A 17,006-nucleotide genomic window follows, 5' to 3' on the forward strand; every position below is an offset into this window, starting at 1 on the left:
GTGCTCGATCTCTCGATCAAGTTCAAATTCATTGTCATTCGGCTGTACACATGCATACCGCCAGAGGAAACGTCGTTCCTCTGGACCAAGGTGCACAACACATAAAGTAATATCAGTACAAATATATCAACAAATAATAAAATGTATCCCAGAATATTGGTATTTAACATAAGGTGCTTTTAGAAGACAAGTTAAAAATTAAACAGTATAATGCTACAGGCACTTCATACTTGATGAGGCCGGGGTGGTGGCAGGGAGTTCAGCAGACTTACAGCCTGGAGGAAGAAGCTGTTTCCATCTGAACTGTTCTTGTCCTAGTGCTACGGTACCTCCTGCCTGACGGCAGGGGGTCAAAGATGGGAGGGATCATTGACAATGCTAAGGGCCCTTCGTATACATCACTCCTGATGAATATCTCAGATGGGTGAAAGAGGGACCCCGATGATCTTCACAGAAATCTTCGCAATGCTTTGTAGTAAATGGAATCTTAAAACTGCACACTTCTCCTGCCCACGCTCCTGTGATACTACCACTTCACACCCCCACCCATATCAGCAGTGGAAAGGGTGAGCAGCTTCAAGTTCCAGGGTGTGTGAAGATCTCTCCTGGACCCAATATATGCATGCAGTTACAAAGAAGGCATGCCACTGGTTACATTTCATCAGCAGTTTGAGGAGATTCCGTATGTCATCAAAGACTCCCACATACCTCTCCAGAGGTACCATGGAGAGCATTCTAACTGGTTACATCATCGTCTGACATGGAGGGGCCACTGCACAGGATCGGAAGGAGCTGCAGAAGGTTGCAGACCCAGCCGGCTCCATCATGGACACCATCTTCCCCACCATTAAGGACATCTTCAAATTGCAATGCCTCAAAAAGGCCATATTAAGGACCCTCACCACCCGGGACATGCCCTCTCATTGCTACCCTCAGGGAGGAGGCACAGGAGCCTGAAGACACACACTCAACATTTTAGGAACAATTTCCTGCCCTCTGCCATCAGATTTCAAAGCAAGTCCAAGAACCCATGAATACCACCTCAGTATTCACTCTCTTTTTGTACTAGTTATTTATTTTTTGTATATTTCTTACTGTCATCTCTAGTAATTTTTATGTACTGCACTGTACTGCTGCCGCAAAACAACAAATTTCACTATGTCAATCAGTGCTAACAAATATGCGTCTGATTCTGGAAAGGGCGAAGTTTAAAGTACATGTCAATCACACAACACTATGGCCATGTGTACGGCAGATTAAACTAGAGGCATCTTACGAAGAACACAGAACATAGAATACTATGGCACAGTACAGATCCTTTGGCCCGTGAAATTGTTAACCTTCAACCTGCTCTGAGATCAATCTAACCCTTCCATCTGACGTAACGCTCCACTTTTCTATCAACCATGTGCCTATCAAATAGTTTCTTAAATGTCCCTAATGTATCTGCCTCCACCACCACCCCTGACAGCGCATTCCACACACTCACCAGTCTCTGTGTAAAGAACGCACCTCTGTCATCGCCCTAATCTTTCCTCCAAACACCTTAAAATTATGCCTCCTATATTTGTCATTTCTGCCCAGGAAAAAGTCTCAAGCTGCCCACTCAGTCTATGCTTCTCACCATCTTGTACACTTCTGACAGGTCACCCCTCATCCTCCTTCATTCCACAGAGAAAAGCCCTAGCTCACTCAGCCTATCCTCATAAGACACGTTCTCTAATCCAGGCAGCATCCTGGTAAATCTCCTCTGCACCCTCCCTAAAACTTCCACATCCTTCCAATAATAACACAATGTTCCAAGTGTGGTCTAATCAGGATTTTATAGAGCTGTAACATTATTCAAGATTGAAGATTGTTTAATGACATTTCCAGTACACGAGCGTAAAGGAGAATTGTTACTCCAGATCTACTGCAACACAAAAAAACCCACAATAAGATAGAGAACACAATAAATACGTAAGATTGACTGTATGTCCATAAAATGGTGCTAGGCACAGAAGTCTCTGTACTTCGCACATTTGAACTCAATCCCAAACTAATGAGAGCCACACCATAATGCCCTCTTAACCAACCTATCAACTTGTGTGGTAACTTGAGGGATCTGTGGCATGAATCCCAAGATCCCTCTGCTCCTTCACAATGCTAAGTGCTTGTAAATGCAAGCCCTTTCCCATTGACTTCCCCCTTGAGCACGGGCTGACCAAAATGTCCGTCAAACCACTCCACACCCCATCACTGCAAGGAGGAAACACATTATGCTCAGTAGTTGAAACTATGCCCCCTTCACCACTGACGTTCCTGAGCTTGTGTTTTATAATTTCACCTAAACACTCAAACTCTGCAATAGCCCTCCATTGTCAGAGGGGCCCAGAAATGGGCTTAAATATTAACAACATCTGTCTCGGCAGCAGGTGTATGCGAGGCTGTTTTTCAGCACAAATTCCACTGGGACAGGAGACCTGCGTTATCAATATTTAAAATAGCCTGCAACCTTCTCCAAGCCAAAACCCTTAACAACTGTTGTCTCGACAACAACATGCATCGCTAATGTGCAAGAGAAAAGTACAGCAATTATTTAATGCACAGCGATTTTTAAAACGTAGAGCAATTTTTTTTGCTAGTCATAGCATTTTTCACAATTTTGAGAGACAGACAGAGAGACAGACAGAGAGAGAAAGAGAAAGAAACAAAGAGGAAATCATGTTAAAATTTTCTACCAACTACACTTGGTGGCCACGTTATTAATTACCTCCTGTACCTAATGAAGGGCCACTGAGTGTATGTTTGTGATCTTTAGCCACTGTAGCCCATCCACTTGAAGGTTCAACGCGTTGTTCATTCAGAGATGCTCTTCTGCACACCACTGTTGTAATATGTGAGTTACTGTCGCCTTCTTGTCAGCTTGAACCAGTCTAGCCATTCTCCTCTGACCGCTCTCATTAACAAGGCACTTTGCTCACAGAATTGCCGCTCATTGGATTTTTTTTTTTCGTTTCTCACACCATTCTCTGTAAACTCTAGAAACTGTTGTGCGTGAAAATCCCAAGAGATCTGCAGTTTCTAAATTACTCAAACCACCTCATCTGGCACCAGCAATCACTCCACGGTCGAAGTCACTTAGATCACATTTCTTCCCCATTCTGATGTTTGGTCTGAACAACAACTGAACCTCATGACCGTGTCTGCATGCTTTTATGCAGTGAGTTGCTGCCACATGATTGGCAGAGTAGATGTTTACATTACGAGCAGGTGTAAAGTGGCCATGAGTGTATATCATGACCATTTCCCTAGTAATAGACAATCACTGCAATCAAACATGCAGTCTGGAGTAGGTCGGAGTAGGTCGGAGTCTGCTTGCTCTGGGGATCTACCAATCGAGGGTTGCCTGGCAATTTCTCTGCCCCTACCCCTACCCACTATGTGTGGGTCACTACGGACACTGCTAATTTATCAGAAAGCAAGACAAGGAGCATACAGAGGCAGAGTTTGGGGGCACGATAGCGCTATCTCCACAGCCCTGTCATGCACCGGATTGGATCTGGGGTTTGGCTGTTCTCTGTCACCACGCAGGTTCCCCCCACCCCCCCAGGTGCTCTGGTTTCTCGCACGTCCCAAACATTACGCTGAAAGGTTAACTGATTGTAAGTTGCCCCTAGTTCACTCAGAGGGTTGAAAGAGTGTGGATGCGAGTGGTGCACATGAGCTCAATTTCAACGTTTAAGAGAAGTTTGGATCGGTACCTGGAGGGCTGCAGTCCTGGTGCAGGTCAATGGGAATAGGCTGCTTAAATGGGTCAACATGGACTAGAAGGGCCGAAGGGCCTGTTTCTGTGCTGCATTAAATTCCATCTACCGTTTTTCAGCTTATTTTTCCAGCTGATGCAGATCCCTCTGCAAAACCAGGATAGCCTGCTTCTCTGTCCACTACACCCCCCATCATGGTGAAAGCCATATTGACAGACAAGTCAATAAACCTTCATTAGGTCATTAGAAGGGTATGGGAATTGAGTGAAATGCTCTGCGAACCAGCATCGTCTCAATGGACTGAATGGCCTCCTACGTCATAACAAAATCCAGGAGGGGAGCCCACCGAGACAGAGATCGAAGGGAAGGCAATTAATCAGATCACCCACCAAGTACTTACTCCAGGAACTGGTTCCTTGACTATTACGTCAGAATCAGAATCAGGTTTAATATCACTGTCATATGTCATGAAATTTGTTGTTTTGCTGCAGCAGTACATTGCAATACATAAAAATGACTATAAGTTACAATATATATACTTAATGATAAGTCGTGCAATAAGAGAGCAAACGGTGAGATAGTGTTTATGGACCATTCAGAATCTGATGGCAGAAGGTAAGAAGCTGTTCCTAAAGTATTCAGTGTGTATCTTCAAACTCCTGCACCTTCTCCTTGATGGTCATAACAACAATCAGTATCAGGTTTAATATCACCGGCATGTGTCGTGAAATTTGTCTTTGCAGCAGCAGTAAAGTGCAATACATAATCATAGAAAAAAATGAGAGTTACATTAAGTGTATATATGAAATAGTTAAATAAATAGTGCAAAAATATAAATAAAAAGTAGTGAGGTAGCATTCAGAAACAAGAGAAAATCTGCAGATGCTGGAAGTCCAAGCAACACAGACAAAATGTTGGAGGAACTCAGAAGGCCAGGCAGCATCTATGGAAAAAAGTACAGTTGACATTTCAGGCCGAGACCGTTCAGCAGGACTGGAGAAATGAGGCCACACTCAGGTTATATTCCGTCTGGGCAGCTTCCAACCTGATGGCACGAGCATCGATTTCTCAAACTTCCAGTAATGCACCCCCCCACCCATCCTTCACCATTCCCCGTCCCCCACCCCCTTTTCCCTCTATCTCCTCATCTGCCCATCACCTCCCTCTGGTGCTCCTCCCCCATTTTCTTTCTTCCATTGCTTTCTGTTCTATCCTATCAGACTCACCCTTCTCCAGCCCTGTATCTCTTTCACCAATCAACTTCCCAGCTCTTTACTTCATCCCTCCACCTCCTAGTTTCACCTGTCCCCTTGTGTTTCTCTCTCCCCTGCCCCGACTTTCACATCTACTCCTCATCTTTTTTTCTGTAGTCCCGCCGGCCCGAAATGTCAACCGTACTTTTTTCCCGTTGAGGTAAGTGTTCATCTGTTCAAAGGTCGCAATGAGAAGAGGGCACGTCCTGGGTGATGGGGGTCCTTACTGATGCATGCTGCCTTTTGAAGGTGTCCCGGATGTCTGGGGGGCTGGTGCCCATGATGCAGCTGGGTCTGCATCTTTTCCCTGATCCTGTGCAGTGTGGCCCCTCCATACCAGACGGTGATGCAGATGCTCTCCGTGAAAGAGAGCAGAAGTTTGGTAGAGGTTTGCTAAAGTCTTTGGTGACATACCAAACCTCAAACTCCTAATGAAGCATAACCTACCACCTTTCAAAGCTCAGCCCTGCATCAACCACTGAGGAGCTTCCAAAGCTGAAAGTTTGAATCAAGGGTGGCTACATCTTACCCGCTGCCTCCCCCATCTGTGGTGATATGTCAGAGGAGCAACACAGCCTATACTGCGTAAGTGGCTGAATCCGTTCATCCACTAGGGGCAGTGTGGTGCAGCATCCAGGCTGGAGTCGGTACTACACCCCAGCGTTCGCTCTGCGCGAGACGGGCTCTATTGTGGTTGACTATGGATTGACGATCAATGGCGCAGGTTTTTGGACTCTTTTATTGCGTGATTGTGATGCCATTCGTGCTTGCTATCTTGTGTGTGCTTTGTGCTGTGTGTGACTGCCGGTACTGTGTTTTGCACCTTGATCCCGGAGTAACATTGTCTCGTTTGGCTGTATTCATGAGTATTCAGGTATGGTTGAATGACAATTAAACTTGAATTGGATTGAATTTGTTCTGCCAGGCGTAAGAAAGCCCATAATGTGAGTATCCAAATTTATAATAAAAATATCAGATACGGAAGTAAAATCAAATTATTAGTTCTGCAGCCTCGCTCTCTGATCAGGTCATGTCAAACCACCTGACAGAACAATCCCGGTTACACGACACATCCCGGCAATGCCCACATTTCCATGTCCAGATTACGTTCCCCACCACCACACACACACACACACACACACACACACACACACACACACAGAGTCTGAGCTGGAAATAATCAAAGTTCAAAGTGAATGCGTTATCAAAGCATGGATGCTATATACAAGATTCATCTTCTTGCAGGGGCCGACAAAACAAAGAAACTCGGAAAACCACACGCGACAAAGACCGACAAACATCCAGTGTGTGAGAATGCACAAATTATGCAAATGATAAAAAAGTAAACCAACCGTACATCGGACATGAGCTGAAGGGTCCCTGTAGGTGAGTCTACAGGGCTGCACAGTCAGATAGTGTTGAGGTGAGTGAAACTGGACAGGAGCCCAATGGCTCCAGGGCAACAACTGGCAGTGTGGGACCCAAGGCTCCTGAACCTCCTGTTCTATGGTAGCAGTGAGAGGGAGGGAGGGAGATGGGTCATACGCAGGCAGATGGAACGGAATCACCTGGGGGATCTTGGCTGTCATGGGGAAGAGAGCTGGACACCAGTTTGTTTCCTGCTTTAACCTGGCTCAACACTAATTGGTACAGCGTAGTGAGGCTGACCATTGGTTCATTGGGTAATATACAGCCTCTCCAGGCAGAGAAAGCCAATCCAGTGTCTCACCCAAGTCCCCATCTAACAGCGACCCTATTGACAGGTGGCAGGGTGGAGATACGTCTCTACCAAAGGAGGTGTAAGGCACTCCTTCCCTCCGCCAGCCTGCAGGTCACCCTGGGACAAGGTGTAGCACCTCCTTACAGCTCCCCCTCCCCCCATGGGAGCAGGTGGTGGACGGTTGTACGAGCAGCTGGTGGACATCACGTCCTGGTTATGTGACCACTGACTCCAGGCAGACAATCTCTGAAGAATATTGATAGTGGCTGAGTTCACCCGTTTTGTAAAGACACTGCCCAGAAGAAGACAATGGCAAACCACTTCTGTAGAAAAATTTGACAAGAACATGGTACGAAACAAACAAATGATTGATAGGTGGGACAGTGGACAATGGACTAACCTCTGTACCATGCTGATGGGGAAATGTACATGTCACATGTACCGAGATATAATGGAAAAATTGTCTTGCAGACAGATCAGCTCATTATAACGGTGCACTGAAGTAGTACAAGGGAAAGCAATTACTGAATGCGGAATAAGACCATGGGACATAGGAGCAGAATTAGGCCATTCATTCCATTGAGTCTGCTCTGCCATTCCATCATGACTGATTTATTATCCCGGTCAACCCCATTAAAGTTCAAGTTTATTGTCATCTGACTGCACATACATACAAACAAAACTATGTTGCTACTGACCATGGTTGCACCCACAATACCTGTATCACACACAGCACATAAAACAAAATATTACCACAAATATAATTCAAAATGCATGCAGCAGGCAGAACAGCTAAATAGTGAACCGTACAGTCCACAGTAAACAGTGAACTGTACACTGCACAGTGCACAGTAAGCAGTGAACCGTACAGTGCACAGTAAACAGTGAACCGTACAGTGCACAGTAAGCAGTGAACTGTACACTGCACAGTGCACAGTAAGCAGTGAACCGTACAGTGCACAGTAAACAGTGAACCGTACAGTGCACAGTAAACAGCTTGCCGTCCCAGTGATGAGACCTCAGTGATGGCAAGGATGTTCATTCTCCTCCTTCTCCCTGCAACCTTTGACATCATTAACCACTTCTCATCGCTACCACCAGGGAGAAGGTACAGGAGCATGAAGGCCAACACTCAACAATTCAGGAGTAGCTTCTTATCCTCTGCCATCAGATTTCTGAATGGATATTGAACCCAAGAACACTACCTCACTACTTCTTTTTCTCTCTGGCTGCGCTATTTTTATTTAATTTAACTTTTGTAATATACACACTATCCACAGGGTCGCCATGAGTCGACGATGACTCGACAACACAACAACAGTGTTGCAATGTACTGCTGCCGCATTACAACAAATTTCATGGCATCAGCTGGTGATGATAAACCTGATTCTAATCCTGATCAACCCAATGACTTGGCCTCCATAGCCGTCTGTGGCAATTAATTCCACAGAACAAAGCTAAAGAACAGAGGAAGTGCAACACACACACAAAACACAGGAGGAGCTGAGCAGGACAGGCAGCATCTATGGAGAGGAATAAAGAGTTGACTGTACGGAACACCTTGCTTGGTGTGGTGGTACGGGCAGATAGGTTAGGGGCATCTAAGAACCTCTTAGATAGGCACGGGATTGAAAGTGAAATGGAGGGCTACATGGCAGGGGAGAGTTCGACTGATACTGAAGTCGGAGTCAGCACGACATCGTTGCTGAGGTGCCTGTACTGTGCTGCACTGTTCTACAGTAGGTTCTGTTACTGATGTGCAGTGAAAGTAGATCGCTGGCATACGTCATGAAATTTGTTCATTTGTGGCGTCAGCATATTGCAGTAGACAATAACAAAAAATATATAAATTACAATAAGAAATATATATAAAATTAAATTAAATACTTGTGCAAAAAAAGGGAGCCAAAAAAATAGCAAAGTGGTGTTCATGGATTCATTGTCAATTCAGAAATCTAGTGGCGGAGGGGAAGAAGCTGTTCCTGAAACATTAAGCGTGCTCCGTCAGGCTCCTGTACCTCATCTTTGATGGTAGCAATGAGAAGAGGGAATGTCCTGGGCGGTGGGGGTCCTTAATGATGGATGCCGCCATTTTGAGGCATCACCTTTTGAAGGTGTCCTCGATGCTGTGGAGGTTGGTAGCCATGATGGAGCACAAGTTATACACACAAGATGCCTTATATGACATGAAATTTGTGGTTTTGTGACCGCAGTACAGTGCAAAGACTTAAGAGTTATTATAAATTACAAAATAAATAAACAGTATGAAAAAGGAATAATAAGAAATAAAAATGGAGGCCTATGTTGGAGGGAAGAGTTAGATTGATCTTGGAGTGGGTTAAAAGGTCAGCACACTATTGTAGACCAGAGGGCCTGTGCTGAGCAATTCTATGTTCTATGAAACAAATCTGCAATTGAAGAGGTCACCAAAAGTGGACACTGGCACTGAATAAAACATGCAGTCCTCTCAGCACATGGGTCTGGAGAGCGATAATGAGCAGAAATACATCAGCCAAGAAATCTGGCAGCTAAACAAGTGAGATCAAGTGAACTGGGAGCCAATTGAGGCAATTGCCACGACCACGTCCATCTCAGCAAGCGCAGTGGACTACCCAAGTGTCAGCCAACTCAGGCAAGGCTCTCAGCATGAACAACTGTCACCACCTCATTAGGTGCCTCGCTCCGCATATGCCGTGGCTTTTGAGGCAGTTATTCTGCGCAGTTGGCTCACTGCGGAGTGCACGATGTGCCAGCTTGTGCCGTGCCCGCTGCCAGCGAGTACGCAGCCGCGTGAAGTCACCGGCACCACGGCAGTAAGTGATGTTTGACGAGGGAACGGAAATGAGAGCGCGGTGGAGTGGTGTGACTTCCCACTTTAAGTTGCGCTCCAATTCCAACCCAAGGTGAATCTGCGAATCGGGTCAAAGTGGCGAGCTGCTATAAGAGGGCAGCATGGCAATGTAGTAGTGCCAACGACTTGGATTCAAGTTCCCACTCTTGCCTGTAATGGTTTTGTACATTTTCCCTATGACATGTGAGTTCCTTCTGGGTGCTACACTTTCCTCCCACATTCCAAAAGACGTACGGACTAGTAACTCAGCTCCATCATGGGCACTGGCCTCCATACTATCCAGGACATCTTTAAGGAGCGATCCCTCACAAAGTCTACATCCATTAGTAAGGACCCCCACTGCCCTTTTCCCATTGCTACCATCAAGGAGGTACAGAAGCCTGAAGGCACACACTCAACGAATCAGGAACAGCTTCTTCCCCCTGTCATCCGATTTCAAAATGGACATCAAACCCGCGAACACTACCTCACTTTTTAATATATTATTTCTGATTTTGCACTATTTTTGATCTATTCAATTTACACACGCATACATATATATTCACAGTAATCTATTTATTTATTTATCTTTCTATATTATCATGTATTGTGTTGTACTGCTGCTGCTGCTAAGTTCACAAATTTCATGACACACGAAGTAGGTGATAGTCAACTCGACAACACACACAAAATGCTGGTGAACGCAGCAGGCCTGGCGGCATCCATAGGAAGAGGTACAGTCGATGTTTTGGGCCGAGACCCTTCGTCAGGATAGTCAACCTGATTCTGATTCTGATAAAAAAAAGGCCTGAGTTGCAGGGAGAGATTGGCTAGATGTAGGAGAATGAGGCACAGCATTAAAAATTATTAGAGGCACACAAAAGGTGAAAGATAATGGCCTTTTACAAGAAGGCGTAGATGTTGCGTGAGCAGGACAGAGGAAAGATTTAAAAGGGACCTGAGGGGCAACTTTTCCAACAAAGGGTGGTGAATATATAGAACGTGCTGCCAGAGGACGTGAGTATGGCAGGTTCAGTAGTTTCATTTAAGATTCACCTAGATAGGTACATGGAGATAGGTATAGGGATGTGGGCTGAATGTAGGAAATTGGGACTAGCTGGGTGGACAACGGGATCAGTCTGGACCAGAGGGGCAGAAAGGCCTGTATCCATGCCGTATGGGGTGTCCAGGGAGGGCCAGCACCTCTGGTGAAGGAGCTTGTCATGTCCATTCTGCGGCAGCTCACTCACCTTTGCCCCCACCAGACACTCAGCTCCAACCTGGAGCTCCAAGTAGCAGTTTGCACGCGACAGTGGCCTCACCCCGGTGCATAGCTTTGAACAGGTGGGCCAGACCAGGTGACAGCAGCCAGTGGCCTACCCTCAGTGTACCCCAGTGAGATAGGAACAAGCCCTTCTTAGCAAGTAAAGTCAGCGCCGGCAGACTGAGCAGATTAGATCTACAGTGAGGTCCAACAGCCAGTTCAACGCTTTATGGAGAGTGAAGTGCAGAACAAGGCAGAGAAGAAGTCACTTTCATCCACAGCAACCAAGCAAGACCCCAGGGGTAATGACTACTTGTACCACTGGACCTGAAATTCCGAGGTCACGAGATTGGAACTGCCTCAGTGCAACGGCTCTTCCACTTTAAAAAAACTCTCCTACGCAGGTCCTTTTGTGCAGTCCTCTGTCACCGTCGGATACGACAGACAACCAGTCATTACTCTATAACCCTTTGACAGATGGAACAATGGTGGCATCAGCAACTGATGACTGCATGCAGCAGAAAGTGTGAAAATGCAACACATCTCCGGGCAGACGAATGCTAATGCACGAACAGGAGGCAGGTCTTGCTGACTTCTCAGGTTTAGCAGTGCCTGGCCACAGCGCAGGTAAAGGAGTCACGTTGCCATAAAGGACACCACAGATGGTTCAATGTGCAAGCGGAAGGGATGACAGAAAATTGGTTGAAAACTCCTTACGGCCTTGTGAATACAAATTCATTGCTTCAGAATTTAGGTCTACAAAGAGTGGCCACTTTATTAGGTACACCTGTATGTTAATGCAAATATCTAATCAGCCAATCAAGTAACGGCAACTCAATGCGTAAAAGCATGCAGACATGGTCACGAGGCTCAGTTGTTATTCAGGCCAAACAACAGATTGGGGAAGAAATGTGATCAAAGTGTTTTGTCCAAGGAATATCGCAGAAACTGCCGTTCTCCTGGGATTTTCACACATAACGGTCTCTAGAGTTTACAGAGAATGGTGTAGAAAATTAAAAAAACATCTAGTGAGCGCCAGTTCTATGGGTAAAAATGCCTTGTTAATGAGTGAGGTCAGAGGACAATAGCCAGACTGCATCAAACTGACAGGAAGGTGACAGTAACTCAAATAACCACACATTACAACAGGGTTGTGCAGAAGAGCATCTCTGAATGCTCAACATATCAAACCTTGCAGTGGAAGGGCTGCAGCAACAGAAGACCACAAACATACACTTAATGGCCATTTTATTAGGTAAAGGAGGTAACTAATAAAATGGCCACTGAGTGTATTTGTCTTTGCAAGAGGACACCTATTGAAAGGAAAGGCATAGTTAATTAACTGATGTCACATCTACTTACCCGTTTGTGAAAATTGTGCTGACCTTTCCTGAATGTTTTTAATTTAAGGAAGGGTTGTGGGGGAGTGTTCAGGGAGAAAAATCACCATATTTCAGAAGCTGTAATTTGTACATTAATTTCCTCTTAAACTTTGTTTAGCTGGCTGCTCGATCTTTCTTAATGAGGTCATTATCTCAAGGAAGCGCGAATTGGAAACGCTGCATCTTTGATGTTAAAGATTGTTGGCTCTCTCTGCATTTCATTACAGGGAATCAGAATGCACTGTGAAGCCTTGTGCACTGCATCCAATTCTGGTCACTATACTTTGAGAAGATTGTGAAGGTCCTTGAGTGGAGAGATTCACTGAAGATTCACAGAGAGATTCACGGATGAGGGTTTTCAAAGCCAGGGTTAGATTGGAGAATCTAGCATTACTCTCCCTTGAAGAAAACTAAGTTGAGAGGAGTCTGATGGACCGGACAAGACCATAATGAGTTTTCAATGGAGACACCGAGACTGCCGATGCTGGAATCCAGAGCAGCAAGCAAAATTGTGTTGGAACTCAGTGGGGCATGTGGCATCTCGAGAGGGAAATGGGCAACTGAAAGATGGAGGGGAGAGGGCCAGGATGAAAAGATGAAGGGGAAGAGGTGGAACCAGAGAGGACTAGAATATAAAAGTAAGGATGTAATGTTGAGGATTTATAAGGTATTGGTCAGGCCGCACTTGGAGTATCATGAACAGCTTTGGGTGTCTTATCTAAGAAAGGTTGTGCTGGCATTGGAGAGAGTCCAGAGGAGGTTTGCAAAAATGATATAAGGAATGAAAGGGCTGTGTATGCAGAGGGTTTGATGGGTCTGGGTCTATACTCCCTGGAGTTTAGAAGAATGAGGGAGGATCTCATTAAAACCTATTGAATATTGAAAGACCTCGACAGGGTGAACATGGAGAGGATGTTTCCCATAGTTGGAGGGGCGGTGGGTCTAGGACCAGATGGCACAGCTTCAGGGTAGGAGGATGTACCTTTAGAACAGAGAGGAGGAGGAATTTCTTCAGCCAGACGGTGTTGAATCTCTGGAATTCGTTGCCACAAATGGCTATGGAGGCCTAGTCATTTGATATTAAAAGTGGAGATTAAAAGTTTCTTGATTAGAAAGGGCATCAAAGGTTATAGGGTGAAGGCAGGAGAATGAGGTTGAGAGGGAAAATAAATCAGCTGACTTAAGGGCAAAATGGCCTAATTCTGCTCCTATGTCTTCTTATGGTCTCATGGTTAGAGCAGGTGAGCAGTGGGCGGATCCAGCTGAAAAGAGGTGATTGGCACATGGAAGAGGAAATAAAAAGTGAAGATCAGGAATGATTCTACAACTATTGTAAAAGGTTCTCTCACATCGTTCCGTGAGGGAATCTGCATGAGACACGTAGCATGGGATCAGGTTCTTCACCCCACCTCGTCCATGACAACTAAAATGTCCATCTAATTTCGTCTCATTTGCCTGTGTTTGACCCATATCCCTACAAACCTTTCCTATCTATGTTCACCTGAACAATCTCCAAATTGGTACCCAGCATGAATAGTGAACTGTCAAACTTCTGATAACCACCCCCCCTCTAGCTTTCCTCTTTTCTTTCTCCTCCTGCTGCAACTGACCCACATCACCCTCTATCTTTTCCCTTGTCCACCCTCTCCATCTGCCCATCACACACACACACTCCTCTAACTGGTCCGCCCTCCCACTAATGAAGTTCCATCACCTTCAGCTCTTTGCCACTTCCACCTATCACATCCCACTTTTGACACCATTCCCACACTCTTCCTCCCCCATCTATCAGTCTTCCCACCTATCACCTGCCAGGTCTCACTCCAACCCTTCCCTCCCCTCTCTGCACTACCCCTCCTCTACCCTTCCGATCCAGATGAAGGAACTCAGCCTGGTACGTCGTCTGCCCAATTCTCTCCACAGATGTTGCCTGACCTGCTGAGTTACTCCTGTGCTTTGTGTATGTTGTTCCAGATTAGAGTGTCCCCACTCTATCCATGTACCCATTCAGATATTAAAGTCCTCACCAATTAGCCATCAAAAAGGGCAGCATGATAGCATAGCAATTAGCATTAAGTTTTACCGCACCAGCCACATGGGTTCAATTCCTCACCACTGACTGCAAGGAGTCTGTATGTTCTACCTGTGACCACATGGACTTCCTCTGGGTGCTCCAGTTTCCTCTCATATTCCAAAGAGATACGGGTCAGGGTTAGTGAGTTGTAGACATGCTGTGCTTAATGCAGTATTTATTATTGAAGTACGCATGCAGTATCCAACCCTGAGATTCATCTTCCCGCCAGAAGCACAACGACACCCCCAGCGCACCCTCTGACAGTGTTGGCCATTGATGCAAATGACGCATTTCACTGTGCGTTTCAACATTTCGCTCTTTGTGTGACAAATAGAGATAATTATTTCTTTCTTTTCTCTTTCATGTGTTGGGCATGTGGCCAAGTGGTTAAGGCATTCGTCTAGTGATCTGAAGGTTGCTAGTTCGAGCCTCAGCTGTGGCAGCATGTTTGTGCCCTTGAGTAAGGCACTTAATCACACATTGCTCTAGTGTCTGTGCGAGGAGTGGCGCCCCACATAGACTTCCAATCTGCACCTTGTAAGGCATGAAAATGCCTGACGCAGGTCTCTCATGGTCTGAGTCGACGTTCCCTCCTCCTTCTCCTTCAGCATGCCTGTATGTAACCCCAATACCAGGCAATGCAGTCAACTCATACCTCCCTCTCAGTTCAGGAAGGGTTAGGTAGGGACCTAAACACTGTTAGATTAGACTCTTGTGGCGCCAGCTGTAAGGAGTCTGTATGTTCTGCCCGTGACCGCATGGGTTTCCTTCCACTGTCCCAATATTTACAGATTAGTAGGCTAATCGGTCATTGTAAAGTGTGGTGTGATTAGGCTAGCATTAAATAGGTGGATTGCTGGGCAGTACAGTTCGTTGGCCAGAAGGGCCAGTTTCTCACTCTACCTCTAAATAAATAAATAGAATTAAAAATCTGGCTATTGTAGAGTCTGTTATTTATTTTATTTCAGATACATCATGGAGTAGGCCCTTCCGGCCCACTGAGCACATTGCCTAGCAACCCACCTATTTAACCCTAGCTTAATCACAGGGCAATTTACAATGACTAATTAACCTACCAACTGGTTTGTCTTTGGACTGTGGGAGGAAACTAGAGCACCCGGGCAAAACACACACGATCTCGGGGAAAACGTGCAAACTCCTTACAGAAGGCGCCAAAATTGAACTCCAAGCTCTGGTGACCCAAGCCGTAATAGCATCGCGCTAAAGCCTGATTTATACTTCTGCGTCAACACACCGCCGTAAGTATTGCGTCGCCACAAACCCTACACAGAGCCGACGCGGATCACTACGCCAGGGCCTGATGCACACCTCTCCCAAAATGTAACTACGCGTCGCGGCAACGCAGACTGCAACAACTGCGATTGGTCCGCTTGGTAGCATCACATTTCATCCTAGGCTGCAATAGCTTCCCACTGGGCGACTGAAGGGCAGGGAAGGAACTCTGGCTGCAATGCTTTCCATAAAGCTTTAAAGACCTCCGAAATTATGGAGGACACATTTCGCTTTTACGAAAAAAGACGCTGGCTTCTTGTTTACCCCGAGAAAGACTACCGTGACCATGAAGCCTTGCACGGGCAGGTGTGTGCGCATGCGTGACGTGCACGAATTGCAGAGTGACACAGGCACACCAACGCACAAGTATAAATGCTCACAACGCGCATCAGTCACTTGCGTAGGTTACGGCGTCGAGTTGACGCAGGAGCATAAATCAGACTTGACTGCTACGCTACCCTGGCGCCCTGATCCTCAGACTGCCACACAAAATGTCTACTTACCTTTTTTTACATTCCATTGTCAATCTTGCCTTAAAAATTTTAATTTTGATTTGAGACCAGTGATTGTCAGTTGTTGATATGAAGGGTGTTAAAAAGTGACAGGATTAAAATGACAAGGCCGTAATAAAGATGCTCCTTTCCACCTCTAAACTAATCGTGTGGCACAGGCTTGTCTGAGCGAAACTACTAATCGATTGGGCACTACTGAATGTTAATGCTAATCACATAAGTGCTCTGCCGGTACCTTGCAATTCGCCGGCAGCTGAAATTAATCTCAGGTAACGTAGCTTGGTGACCTTATCTTTGGAGCTGGGCAGTAGCCAAGCATTGCTTATGTGATTACACTCTGAACTGTGTAATCACCTGCCCTAATCCCCGAGGGCTTGCAATTAGCCAGGTCCCAGACCGTCCGCTGGGCCTAAGGAATTGTAGCCTGCCAATTGCTTCTGCCACCGTGGACAGCCTGCAGATGCATAACACTCAATTAAAGCAGCACGGTAGCAGCAGGGAGAAGGCGTGCATTCAATCGTAATTAGCTCTAATCATAGGGAAAGATCCCCCCGGACACTCTTGTTAGCTTTGCCAACTTAACCCTCTCCATCCCAGGTCCCTTCCTCACTCTCAGAGCAATCTCACTGCCGTGGATGTCCGCTATGATAGAATTAACACCTTGACTGTCTTACAAGGTCTAAACTCTTGCAGAGCTTGGTAACACTGGTACCTAACTTAAAGTTCAACAGGTAAGGCAGCACAGCAGTGTAGCGGTTAGCGTAACACTATCACAGTGCTGGCAACCCAAGATCAATTCCTAACACTGTCTGTAAGGAGCTTGTGTGTTCTCCCATTCCAAAGATGTACAGGTTAGTTGGTTAATTGGTCTACTACGGCTATGTCGACTCAGGCCTAGGGGGCCGGCGTCGGGCACGATGACAAACTCTCCA

At 45.9% G+C, this 17,006-nt stretch overlaps 1 protein-coding gene across 13 annotated transcripts in view; it reads right to left on the reverse strand.

Annotated features, from left to right (window-relative positions):
- The window catches only part of samd11 (sterile alpha motif domain containing 11), a 324,620-nt gene that overhangs the window by 55,566 nt on the left and 252,048 nt on the right, over positions 1-17,006 (reverse strand). The window lies entirely within an intron of this gene.

Source organism: Mobula birostris, chromosome 27, assembly GCF_030028105.1.
Source record: "Mobula birostris isolate sMobBir1 chromosome 27, sMobBir1.hap1, whole genome shotgun sequence".
Lineage (NCBI taxonomy): Eukaryota > Metazoa > Chordata > Chondrichthyes > Myliobatiformes > Myliobatidae > Mobula > Mobula birostris.